We start from the raw sequence: 14699 nt of genomic DNA, 5'->3' as shown, positions 1-14699 counted from the left end.
CTGTTCCGAATTACCCAATTCGCGTGTATAGCGAGCCCTAACCGTCAAATACCACTTAATTCCCCTATCTTGAGCTAGTTTGTTTCTTAAGTAATTTTCTATGGCGACTCTATGTCTACCAATGTAAAGTTCCGGGCTAGTTTCCACGGCTGCCGGCGTAAATCTAGCGCAGAAAATAGCATTACGCAATACGTTTAACTCCTCCAATTGATCGGGAAGAGGCTCGACGGGTGTGGTAACTATGGGTTGTGGTTCGTCATTGGCTCGCTTGGTCTCCTCCCTGTCCATCAGGGCTTGTAAGTCCTGATTTTCCTGACTAGTTAAATCGTCCAGTTCGTCAGGATCATGAACTTTCCCTTGGTCCATCAGCATGCGTCGAGCCCCCGTTTCCTGCCTTGTCAGGTCGTCTAGAGTGAGAGCTGGCGAAACTCTTTCGGCGTCGATCATAGGAGCGGGGTAGGAAACTGAGTGGTTGTTATGGGTCGAGGGGCCAGAAGCGTCCTTGGGGTCTTCTATTTTACGTCTCTTAACACCGTGAAACTTAGCCTGGTGACTTACTAAGTTTTGACGCCTTGTGTAAGTTCCAGAGCAGTCATGACAAGAAAATTTAATTCCCTCATGTTTTTCACGATTATGTCTGATGAGATCCTTATTCCTTGCATACTGACTCTTGCAAACGTTACACTCAAACATTCTAACAATTTAAGTTTACTAAAACTAAACTTTAAATATATCTCTTCACGAGACTTGTGAAAGAAAGAAAAAAATCTCACCCTTTGCAGATACTTTTATCGGTAAAAGTTCAGGATAATAGGTCGAGAACATCCAAGACTGAAGTCAGGAACAAAATAAAATGTTTTCTAATCTTTGGAGGTCTTTTTATAGTCTACTCATGTTTACTTTACAAATAAGCTAATTCTAGGGGGGGGTGCGATGCGTTAAATTTTCAACTCCAATATCGGAGTTAATATGTGTTTGTATTTACACTTCATTTGCATTCTAAACCACTGTAGGTTACGAAATTCATGGTTTCTCCTGTCCTCGTGAGGAATCAGGTACACTGTCCTAACTGAAAACTTACTCTCTTCTTACCGTCTACTTTCATATTCCCCGCTTACCTCGTTAATAATAATAATAAGAAGTACCACATCTTTTATACGAGGGAAACACATCATCGAAAGTTAATATGGCACCTAGTGTTAAGCCTAACATGTAAGAGTAAGATAACATCCCTATCAAAGGACCTATTATCAGTGAAAGTATAGATTTAACATTGCCCTTGGAAAATATGATAAAGTACGCCAACGGGAATTCAGTGGCGTTATCTTGAAATTACACGCCAATTTTTCCTCCCTATCACGCCAATTTTCCTTCCTTATCACGCCAATTTTACCTCCTTATCACACCAATTTCCCGCCATCATGAGATTTCAGGACAATTCCCGTTTGAAAGTGACACCCTGGCGGTATGCGGCAACTGGGCGTCAAGTTTGAATGTGGCACCCTGGCGGTAGGCGGCAGGCGGCAACCGGGCTGCCAAAGTCAATGACGCTTAATCTTTAAGCCTAACATATATAATTTCCCCCTTCCACCACGTTGTCGAAAGTCAACGTGACGTAGAAAGCCCCGAGTCACGTGTAAGACAAGGGTTAGCGAAGAGTTCAATTTTCAACTCCAATATTGGAGATAATATGTATTCGTATTTACACTTTAATTGCATTCTAAACCATTGCAGGTTACGAAACTCATGGTTCACCCTGTCCTCTTGAGGAATCACGTACACCGTCGTATCCGAAAACCGTACCCTTTTTTTCCCCGTTCATATTTCCCGCCTACTTCGTTAAAAATGTTAAGCCTAACATAGTGTATTCCATTAATATATTTTAGGTCAAACACAGTGTATTCAACGTCTCTGTTTTGGCTTACGTTAATGATACGCTATTTGAAGCTGGTGTAGGGATACTATTTAAGATAACGGTTCCAGCGTCATATTCAAGAAATTCCCCCACCGCATTGTCAAAGTCGATAAGGCGCCCACAAATATCGGGCGCCACAAAATAATGATGTAATGAATTCTAGTTTCAGGTGTAGTTGTGGAAATATGCCGCTCAGTCTTAAGCCTAACATATGTTTTCCCTTATCAAAGTCAATAAAGATAATGCGCGCATGAAATATCTGGCGTCGGAGGGGAGATTGAAGTGGCTTCAGCGATAACGGCGGCAATTGCGACATCGGCGGCAATTATGTTGAACTCTCAAAATCTATCTACTGACATTTAGTCATGGTTCAACGGAACACTTTTCGTCAGACTTACGTAGGAAATAGCTATGCTCGGTAGAAGCTAGGTATTATCAGAAGTGAGATGAGACTAGAAGTACTCAGCTAACCAAATTCTTCACTCGGCGAAAGTGAATATTCTTGATAACACACCTACCCTCTAGTAGCGGTTTTTGAATTTTCCCTCCAAAACGTGAGACGCTCGCAGCGGTAGACGGCCAAACTAGATTCAAGCACCGACGTACGTGTTCCGCGGCTTTAGGTTGAGGGAAGGGAGTAGGAAATGTTTTTGGAACTCGACCTGTTTTTTTCTCTGTATTGTAGGCGCGATGGAAGCGGCATAAAATCCTCAAATTTGTTCACTACTACCAAAGCTAGAGCCCTTCACTTCTAGTCTCATCTTACTTCTGGTATTATCATTATACTAGTAAACACAGCGTACTTCATTGGTTGGGTGTAAAATTCGTATCATAAATCGATAAATGCAGGTTTGCTACAACAATCTAGAAAGACGGCTTTAACAAGATGATTATTGAATAATTACGGCTAACTGAAGTTGACCACCAAAGTGAGAGAACTTATGTAAGCTGTGCAAGGTTTTGTTTGTATTAAAATTCAATTAAAATAATGGTTTTTTCCCAAAAGTCAATTTTGGACCTACATTAAAGAATAACCTCAACATTAATATTTTTGAAAGGAAATTGTAATAGTATAGACCATTTCAGAAATTACAAATAGAGAAACCGCCACAAAAGGGCGAGACCGTCATTGAGGTCTTTCTCCCTCACGCCAACAAACGCCGCTAGAGGCAGTGCGAGTTTGCTTGCGTACCGCCTGTTGTGAACTCTGGCTTCCGGAGTTGTCCCTTGGTGCGAGAGAGAATACCTCAATGGCGGACTAGCCTTTAGTGTTTTGACAATTATCAGAAGAAAATAGGGGGAAGTGGGTAGCTTTGAGCTATACAAGTCGTCCTATGCTCCAGAATAACCATAGCGAATTCTCCTACCTTCCATAAAATTTGAATTTAACAAATCGTTGACAAGACGAAAATAGTACACCTTCTAAAGAGCGGGCGCCACGTTGCGGCGTGTTTAATTCGTGTCATCTGCTTATCTTGGTCTATGGCCTGGTTAGGGTTAACTGCGTAGAGTTAGTAGTTTCAACTTAGAGCTGGACGATTAGTTTGATTATAAGAAAATGAACGCGTGTACTCAGTGTGATTTGACGTATAAAGAAACCACAGATAAGAAATGTCAGACGGCGATCAAAGGGAAAGTGAAATCTACACAAACCAATCCGAAAGTGAAAAATCAAAGTACAACAACAGATGAATTTGGTTTGGGCCTTGGTACCGGTAGTACTAAGTCAAGTGTAATCTTTGATAGAAATGAATTAACCTTCGGCCTTATTAGTAAATCAGTGGACAATTGTGACAATATTAGTCCCCCCCAAAGGTCCCCCTAGTAGTTCAACCGTTAATATTAACAGTGACTCCCCAGTGTTACTCTCGACCACAGCATTAAACACGGAAATAAGCCAGAGTATTAGCTCTGGTGTTACTATAATGACAATGGGCACTGTTGAGGCTTTGCAACAAAATTTCGAGACTTACAATGGTAAGAAACTTGGAAAGCGACCTTCATCGGAGTTGCTGCCTGAATGCAACTCAAAAAAACCTTTTACGGGTGGATACAGTATTTGCGACAGTGAAGCATTACAACAAGTGGAAAAGATATTGGAAAATAGATTAGGTGAGGAACAGGTTAATTTGTCAAAAGGTGCATTCGCAAAGGCGCTGAAAACTGAAGCTGAAAGTTGAACCTGAAAGCTGAATGAAAAAATCAGTTTCAGCGGACTCTTTCGCAAAGAGGCAAAAACTGGTTTTTTAAAGCTGAAGCTCAAAGCAGACGCTGAAAGCAGGCTGATTTTAAGTTTCAGCCAAGATCAAACCGAGGGTGCGTTCAGTAACGCTCAACGGAGACCAAACGCGTTGAGTTCCGTGATGTCATGTGACGTATTAGGCTACTGAACGGTTTTTTGCAAACTTTGCGTTGTATCGTCTGCTTACAGTTCATGGAAATGGATATGCGAATAATGCGAGGACCTGCTAGCCGAAATAAGAGCAAACTCTGACCCGTAACTTAGCCAAGGCTTAAGCTTTAAAACCCAATAACTTTTCAAGCTTCATAGATATAATTGAAAAAATTTCATAAAATAATTAACAGACACTATTCATTCGCATTCAGTCGCTGATACACCGATTTTATCCATCAAATTAACTTCTCGAAATCGTTCAGGGAGATAAGTTTCCTCCTTTGTTGCTACGTCACAAATGCGTTGCTCAACGAAGTAATCGGCTCTTACAGCCGATGACTTCGATGCCTCTTCGCTTACAATCGTGACGTCAAACAGGAAGTTCCGAAAATCGTTCAGTGGCAAATGCGCATTCAACGGAGCCTCCGTTGAGCGTTACTGAACGCAGCCCGAGGTTGATCTTTCAGCTTCCGCGCCATACCACGTGATGCCAAGAGCCAATCAAAAAAGGTAAGGCAACTATAAAATTAAATTATAGATTTGATAGGATAAAATGATAAATAGAAGTACAATTTTTAGGTCTGAGTTTCAAAGGTGATTGAAAATAAGAAAATTGAAGTTTCATTCTTTGAAGGAATGAACAAGATTCCTCATTTAATGGAACAGTTTGATAAAGAGAGTGTTGAGTTTTTTCATAAAATATGGCTAAGAAAACTCACACATGCGAGATTACAGGAATTCATAAGTATCAAAAGTAGTATGTTTAACAAAGGAGGCCAAAATTTCAGGGATAACTTGTACAGTCAACTAAAGAAGTTTATGCCTAACACAAGAATGAGAAAAAATCGTCCATGGAAACTGATGTATCAAGTAAAAAGGACGGAAAGCAATTGGTCACAAGAAAAAGAAAAGTGGTTAATGGAACTAAAGAGCCAAAATTGAAATTCGCAAAGAAAACCACACCAAAAGAAAACACCAAAGGAGAACCCAAAGAAAACACCAAAGGAGAACCCAAAGAAAACACCAAAGGAGAAACCAAAGAAAACACCAAAGGAGAACCCAAAGAAAACACCAAAGGAGAACCCAAAGAAAACACCAAAGGAGAAACCAAAGAAAACACCAAAGGAGAAACCAAAGAAAACACCAAAGGAGAAACCATAGAAAACACCAAAGGAAAAACCAAAGAAAACACCAAAGGAAAAACCAAAGAAAACACCAAAGGAGAACCCAAAGAAAACATCAAAGGAGAAACCAAAGAGAACACCATAGGAGAAACCAAAGAAAACACCAAAGGAGAAACCAAAAAGAACACCAAAGGAGAAACCAAAAAGAACACCAAAGGAGAAACCAAAAAGAACACCAAAGGAGAAACCAAAAAGAACACCAAAGGAGAAACCAAAGAGAACACCAAAGGAGAAACCAAAGAAAACTCCAAAGGAGAGACAAAAGAGAACACCAAAGGAGAAACCAAAGAGAACACCAAAGCAGAAACCAAAGAAAACACTAAAGGAGAGACGAAAGAAAACATCAAAGGAGAAACCAAAGAAAACACCAAAGGAGAACCCAAAGAAAACACCAAAGGAGAACCCAAAGAAAACACCGTAGGAGAACCCAAAGAAAACACCGTAGGAGAACCCAAAGAAAACACCGTAGGAGAACCCAAAGAAAACACCAAATTTCATTAAACAAAAGAGTGAACGAAGTATGCGCTTGGCGTTTTGCAGGTTGTCAGAAAAAAGGTCAATTAAGTTAGCAAATTTATTGCATGTAACTTGCATGCGGACTATTTGGTATTTAAACTTTTACGACTGATATTGAAGGTGTCTGGTAAACGCAAATTTTTACGAGTTGAGAACTTAAGGGCCATTAAAAGAACCGAAAGCGGAATTTTGTTATTTAACAATTAAAGAGAAAAGTAAAATCATTCATACGAATATAATCGTCAATTGTTAGAATATTAAGAATTGTTAACAATAAGGTATACTTATAGGTAGATTGGGGTATAAAGAATCTGTGGCAAAACTTAATAAATTTGCGTTGTACGCCTTCAATTTTATTTTAAGACATTGGCTACAGTTAGCCCATGCAACCCATCCAAAAATTAAGCGCGAGTGGACGAGGCTCAAATATCATAGCCGAAAACGACGCAGAGAGCGTAATTTACGATATATCTTTAGAGAAACGGCTAAGGTACGGCGGCATAAATTAACTGTCCTATGTACATGGTTAGAAAAAAGTAGCTTGGCGTCAAACAACGTACCAAGATCTTTAGTTGCGGATCGAATCAAATAAGCAGACCAGCTGACGCTGTCCGACGCTCGGTCACGTCCCAACTGTGGATAATGGGTAATTTAGGGCTTATCAAATAGCCCCGTTACTAACAATGTAGCTAAGAGGCATCGAACATTAATGATTCACTTTAAAAATCAATTACAAAGAGATTATTTCACTTCAGTAATGAGTTTTTAAAATTCTCCGTTTTCGAAGCAGTTGATGTTTTCAACTTTTTGGAATAAATAGTGACTGTGCGTAGAGGAACTACAATCCTCTGTACTTGCAGACCTTGCCAAACGCAAGTTTTTTACAAAGAAAACAAAATTCCGCAATTCTCGCTTTCGACGCTTTTATTCCATCTATTTGCTAGCGTTAATTTTCAGGATATAAGAGTGAGATAATAATTCATGTTATGTATACTTATAACCTTTCTCTGATAATACTCAATCGCTGAGATATTTTGAAATAAAATGTGGAATATAAAAGTTATAGTTTGATTAAGGGAAAATGTAGAAGTTACTTATAATTGACCTTGTAAAATTATTATCACCAATCCCGTCCAGAAGGCCTATTTCTCCATTCTTAAGCAAAATAATCAATATAAATTATTCAGGCTCTTTAATCAACATGACTGGAAACCATGCCTAATTTGACAAACAATTTTCACTTCATTTCAAAATTTTTAATCAAAACATGACATTAATCAATAAAGTCTGGGTTCGACATTACGTATTCGGGGAGTGCATTTAATGTACGATGAATTTTCGTGTAGTTGCGTTGGTCAGATAATAATAGACCATTCCATAAATTACTTGTAGAGAAAAGTACACGAGGGGCAGGAGGCCGTCCTCTTAGGTTATTTCCATGGCGCCAAGAGGCAAAGCCAGACGGTGAAGATATTATCCCCGCTCCTAAGGTATTTTCTTCGATTCTGGAATTAATAGAATCGTCTATAATAAGTTTCTAATAGTTGAATATTGATAACGTCAAAACCACTAATGATTTTTTTAAAATACATTATTTAATTTTAAATAAGTTCTATTAACTCTATTTAAAACGAAACGAAAGCTATTCGCAATCCAATTTTAATTTAAAATACACGCTACATGTAGGTCTTTAGACAAATATTATATAATGTCGTTTATCAATGTAGATAGATTTACTATCTCTGTCTGAACACTTCATAGCTTCAACTTAACCTTGATAATAAACTGTCTTCAATTGAAATATTCTACAGGGCCGGTAGGCCTTTGTAGATATGACTTGACGGTATGCTATCGATAGGGCGTGTTATCAAAACAGCATTGTCCAAAACGGCTTTTTCATAAACGCGTTTGCCATTATAGCCATTTCTCGTTTTAGCGAATTATGATTACAGCGTTTATATCTTGAGCGTTGTTTCATATGCCTTTTCCAAAATATTGTTGTTTATCTTCATTGACTTCCCAAAATAATATGCCTTTTCCAAAAAATTATATTTTATAATTACTTCCGATATAACATTACTCCTTTGTGCATAATATTGTTCTTTGTTCTATAAACTTAATATAATACAGATTTCCCTCCCTATCAATCACAGTTTGGGCGGAAACAGCAACCGCTGATTTTGCTTCCACGCGGTATTGCAAACCGCTGTTTTGGGAACCGCTTTATTCCAAAACGCTCTTTTGAAAACCGCTCAACTACCCGTGAACCTGACTTGACACCCTTCCGTAATGTAAAAGGAAAATTCACACCTTTTAGGGTTTGCATCCCATAGAAAAAGCATTGAAAAATTTCAGTTTTTTAAGGAAAATGTGAAAAGCCTCACTGAAAAACTACAGTGAAGATAGTTTTCGGAATACTTCTAAATTAACAAGCATTTATTAAATGAGAAACTTACCTGTTTCGATTTTTAATTGATGAAGTATACGTATTTTACTTTAACTAATTATAAAAGTACATCAAAAAATTACTTTTGGGTCATAAGTTAATTTAAACTATCTTTAAAGTACATTAATTGCCGCGAAATTCAAAAGTTTAGGGTACCATAATGATGAATATATGGCAAAAATATTAAACTGCACTTAGGGTAAAAATTCAAATAAATTTTAAGCTTAATCCACTCTCATGAACCACGCTCAAATTAAGATTAAAACATCACAAGTTTTTCGTACAGCCACAGTATAGTCCTATTTCTCTTTCAAATTAATTTAAATGATCATTAAAATATATCAAAAGCGCATACATTAAAATTTTAGGGTAATTGCAATTAAAGTAAATATTTTATCGAAACTTGTATTATAAACTAAAACCACACTAGATAAACAAGATAAGACGTCGTGTTTTGGGTAAATTCATGGATATCTTATAATTAAACTAACAAATCTTTCACCCAGCCTCCATTTTCCTGTTTAATTCTTACGATTAATTAAATTGTCATTTAAAAGCATTTTTCCCATTTTGAAAAGAGAGCCATTAAAAGGGAGCGATATTTAAAAGTTTTGGGGCAAAATAGTGATTGTTCCGCAAGAGTCAAACACTCACGCCTCTAAAGTTTGCAGTTAGGGACAATTTCTTGTTCAAACTCGATCCTATAATAAACTGAAATAACACCAGTAAAAGAAGATAAGCCGTTAATTTCAACTTAATAACTATATTTAACGTGAAATTAATCGAAAAACAACAGGTTTTTTGGGTAACTATAGATAACCCTTAACTGAAATAAGAAAATAAGATTAAACTACGCGAGTTGTTCTTTCAGCCTAAACGTTTTCCTATTTAACACTAAATTTAATTAGCTTATCACTATAATGCATTAATAGGCTCCAAATACAAAATTTTAGGGTAAGGAATGTGTCAAAATGAAACTTTTCCCATTTAAATTTTAATATATCATTAACATATTTCGCAGAATCACCAGCAACAATTTAATCTGGCAACATTCAATGTAATAATGTTGCCAATAAAACAAGGGCATCTAGCCCATGACTAAGCCACATCGCTAGCCATCTCTCGCTATCCCTTGTCAATAATTTTCTTCTACTGAAATATCTCCTAGCATACCAGTCAAGTGGGGGGAGCACCAGAAAATTTTAAAGCACAGTCTTACGATTTGTCTTGGAATTTGGGCCTCAAATTACAACCTCTAATCTGTTTGGTAAACATCAACGTCAACATAAATGTTCAATGTGATTACTATTGTGGTGCAGGCACTCTTCATCTGTCCATGTCTTGCAATAACTTTACAAGCAACGAACTCGTGACGCAGGAAGTCCAAGTAAATGCCTTCAGAGATTTTCTTATCAAGAAAAAGGGTCCGAAAATTTGGTGTCAAGAATGCCCTCCCAAAAATGCACGTTATGACGGTTTAAGGTAACATCCCTAAATAGCCTCGTCAGAGAACAGAACCTTTCAAAAAATAATGGATGAGCTTCAATTAGTTCAAGCAAAGGTTTTGCTGTCTTGGGTAATCCTCGTAAACATGTTCGATTTGCCCTGGTTTGAATACACTGGCATTTTGCTAAGAGAGTCACTAACTAATTAAATTCGATCCTAACTGCTACGTAACGACTATTTGTTTTCACTACGGTCTTTTTTGTCGGTTCCACAGACAACTCGGACCTTCTGCTTCGAAGTTATTCCCAAAGAAACCTTCATGTTTTCTTTATTTTTTTCAAAGATTAAGGTTAGGGGGCTAACCATTATTACAATGGTTTCTTTTTTCAGTATTTGTGCCTTTTTAACAGGCGTATTGTTACAATTGTAACACTACAGACCTTGTATTTCAAATGGGACCGGCAATACCGCAACGCTGAGCCGAAAAACAGGATGGTAATTGTTTGGACCTATAGGGTCAGGACATTGGAGGACCAAACATACCGTGGTGTCACGTGTCGAACGTTAAGGCGACCTTCACCATTATACACACCATGACCTGCTCAAGCTGACAATCTTTGAAAACTCAGCTTTGAGGAACTTCCGGTCTCTCAGTGTAGCAGCTAAGTAGTAGAATTACAGTAGTTGGTCTCGTTTCCTAGCAAAATGTCAACTTATTCTAACCAGGAAAAATTGGAAAGCACGTTTATTTCGGGCGAAGGTCGCGGTAACGTTCAACGAGAAAGAATTTTACACATGTGTAAAATTCTCTCTGGTTCAACTAAAGGCAGTGATTAATGCCGAACGGTCTCCACACCGACAACATTTGAGTGCGAGGACTTTCGTGATTTCGGTAGTGCAAGATCGTGAACGTAGAAGAGACTGTATAGTCTGTAATGAGGATAGAGACTTTGACATCGTAGAAAGTTTTAAAGCCAATCTCATGCTAGTAGTAGAGCGGTGGAACATGAAGTTGAACTAAGCCATTCTACTATTCGTGCCAGTTTACAAGGGCATTACTACCGGCATAATCTTATCCCCCTACATCAAGCCTTAACGGACGAGAAGTACCTAAGACGGCAATACCATTAGTCTTACCATGCGTCATGAGTTTAGTGGTTGCAAATGTAATGTAAGACACGGACAGTCCTCTGGAAGAGTGCCTCAACCACAATGGTAGACACTTTGAATATTTACGTTTAGTTGTTTACCAAACAGTTTAGAGGTAGCAATTTGAGACCCAGGTTCTAAGACTAATCGTAGGACTGTGCTTCAATATATTTTGTTTCATTCAGGCATACACTAAAACATGAATTCTAAACATTTATTTACACCCTGTATAATTTAGCATGACATCGCGCGTTGGCAGTATTGGGGGTTTTACCTAAAGGAAGCTGTTGGTCTGATCTCGACAACACTGTATGTGTATACAGTGTACGAAACAAATATATTTCTTTCATATTTCAAATACCGTCGTTTTTAAACTTCTTTCCGACCATACATAATAGATTTATGCCGGTACCATAAGAAATACAAGATCTGTAGTGTTACAATTGTAACAATACTCCTGATAACAAGATGGCCCAAGGGCTGGGCCTTCATAGTAATTTAACATGGCTCACGTGACCCCCCGTATAGTTGATCTCCAATAAATCGTACAACTAAAAACATTTCTGAAACACAATCGTGTATCCCCTTAATTTCTAATAACGTCACATTTCAAATAATATTAATGAAACTAAATTGTGCACCCCACTAAAGTATAATTTTTAAAAACCATACAAATCAAATAATGTATCTAAAACAAAATCCTGGATCCCCTAACCAGAAATCACTATGACCGTAAACTGTCCCCTCTATTTTACGAAACCTAACCTAACCATCCAGCATAATCTCAGATGCATCACGCGCACAAAGTGCAGTAGTGCACGAATATTTTCATCTTGTTTCCCTTCACTCGAAAAAGCCCGCGAGATTTAAACTACCTTTCTTTCCTCTCGCTCCTCTCCGAACGGGATGCCCCCTCTCCCTCTTCCCCCTCTCACTAATATATCAGGCAGGCAGTTCTCTCTCTATGCGGAGCTCGCTTCGTTTCCCTCTACGTATCGCCATCGCGTACGCTAGCGATCTCTCTCTCATCGTTCGCGTTCGTGTTCCCCTTCTCTCTCTCATCGTAAGCGTTCGTTTCGCGGACGCGTCCGGCACAGGGACAGGGACACGGACAGGGGTTTGGTGCCCTTTCTTAAATTTTACCGGAATAAAATTCCGTGTAAAATTAAAAAGGCATAAATACTCCCCCCAAACTTATAAATTTCGCGCCTTTTCAATGGATCTCTTTTCAAAATGGGGAAAAATGCTTTTAAATGGCAATTTAATTAATTTTAAGAATTAACCAGGAAAATGGAGGCTTGGTGAAAGAGAAGTGTAGTTATAATTTTAATTTGTTAGTTTAACTACAAGGTATCCAAAATATTCTTGTTTTGGGTTAATTTCATATTAATTATATTTGATTAAGATCAATTTAACGGTTTATCTAGTGTGGATTTAGTTTAAAAAACAAAATTCGGTAAAATTTTAACTTTAATTACCCTAAAATATGAATGCGCTTTTGAAAGTGAAATAGAAAACATCTGGGATTCTCGGGCTGTACGAAAAACTTGTGCTTAATCTTAATTTGAGCGCAGTTCGGGAGAGTGGATTAAGCTTAAAAGTATAATTTATTGGAATTTTTTACCCTAATTGCAACGTTTAGTGCACTTTAACATTTTCGCCACAGTCATTATTTTACCCTAAACTTTTTAATTTCGCGCTGATTAATGTACTTTAAAGATAGTTTAAATTAACTTAAGTTGAAATAGAAAACATTGGGATTTACCAACGGCTTGGGTAGTTTTAATCTTAATTAAACAGTTTATTTAAAAGTTATTTGAGCTTTTATCCAAAAATGTATATTTTGGTTTAATTTCACGTTAATTATATTTAATTGAGTTAAAATTAACGTAGGATTGTGTTTTGGCAGTGTACATTTAGGTCATAAAATGAGTTTAAATGTATGCTTCACCTTAATTGCAATTTTTAGTGCAGTTTTTGAATCTTATTTTACCCTAAACTTTCGAATTTCGCGCCTATTATTGTACTTTAAAGATAATTTAAACTAACATAAGTGTGAAATACAAAACATGGGGCTTTAGCAACAGCTTGTGCAGTTTAAATCTTAATTAATTTATTTGAAAGTTACTCGAGTTTTCATCCAAAATATGTGTATTTCATGTGTAAATGCACGCTAATTATACTTAATTAAGTTGAATTTAATGAAGGATTAAGGTTAAGCTGTATTGATTTAGCTTATGAAATGAGTTTCAAATCACCTAATTTGTAAAGTTTAGAAGAGTTTTTCATTCTTGCCAATATATTGGGTTCAATTTTTATCATACCCCGTGGTAAATTTGCGGTAACATAATGATCATCTATAACATATGTTAATGAATGATGTGATTCTATAGTATGGCACCTTTGGCTTGAATACCAGTAATTAAATCAAATAGCTAAACAATTCATAATAAAAGACTACCCCAGTAGCACATGGGCTCCGCAGTACAATCTTTTAACAGTCCGTGTGTCTGCTAGGTGTCTTAAAAACTCGGGACTGATAATACATGTAAACACAAGCCTAAAAGCAATAAAGTAAACAGGCCATTATTATTACTAATTTTATAAGTCACTGGACAGCCTCCTAATGCTCTAAATTCAGCCTGTTTTTTCTTACCCAAGATTATATTAAGTCAGTCCGCCGGCTTGACTATATTAAGTCTCGCATATTCAGTTTTAGTCTGGTTATGAGACAGTCCGCCGGCTTGACTATATTAAGTCTCGCATTTTCAGTTTTAGTCTTGTTATGAGACAGTCCGCCGGCTTCTATATATTTAGTCTCGCATTTTCAGTTATAGTATGGTTATGAGACAGTACACCGGCTTCTCTATATTAATTCTCGCAATTTCAGTTTAGTCTGGTTATGAGATAGTCCGCTGGCTTCTCCATATTAAGTCTTTCACGATCAAGTTTTAATCTTGTTATGTGACAGTCCGCCGACTTGAATATACTAAGTCTCGCACTTTCAGTTTTAGTCTGGTTATGAGATAGTCCGCCGGCTTAACTATATTAAGTCTCGCATTTTCAGTTTTAGTCTGGTTATGAGACAGTCCGCTGGCTTGGCTAAATAAAGTCTCGCATTTTCAGTTTTAGTCTGGTTATGAGACAGTCCGCCGGCTTAACTATATTAAGTCTCGCAATTACAGTTTAGTCTGGTTATGAGATAGTCCGCTGGCTTCTCCATTTTAAGTCTTTCACGATCAAGTTTTAATCTTGTTATGTGACAGTCCGCCGACTTGTATATATAAAGTCTCGCACTTTCAGTTTTAGTCTGGTTATGAGACAGTCCGCCGGTTTCTCTGTATTAAGTGTGGCGCATTCAAGTTATACTCTTGTTTTGAGACAGTGCGCAAGCTATTCTATATTAAGTCCTGCTCATTCAAATATTAGTCTTGTTATGAGACAGTCCGCCGGCTTCTCTAAGTCTCGCACGTTTAAGTTTTAGTCTCTAAAAACAAGAGTATAACTTGAACGCGCCACACTCAATACGGAGAAGACGGCGGACTGTCTCATAACTAGACTTAAACTGGAAATGCGAGACTTAATATAGAGAAGCCGGTGTACTGTCTCATAACCATACTATAACTGAAAATGCGAGACTAAATATAT

Source organism: Phalangium opilio, unplaced genomic scaffold (genome assembly GCF_054372755.1).
Source record: "Phalangium opilio isolate 3A_F unplaced genomic scaffold, DU_Popi_V2 ptg000032l_1, whole genome shotgun sequence".
Classification (NCBI taxonomy): domain Eukaryota; kingdom Metazoa; phylum Arthropoda; class Arachnida; order Opiliones; family Phalangiidae; genus Phalangium; species Phalangium opilio.
Note: the sequence above shows the minus strand (reverse complement) of the source record.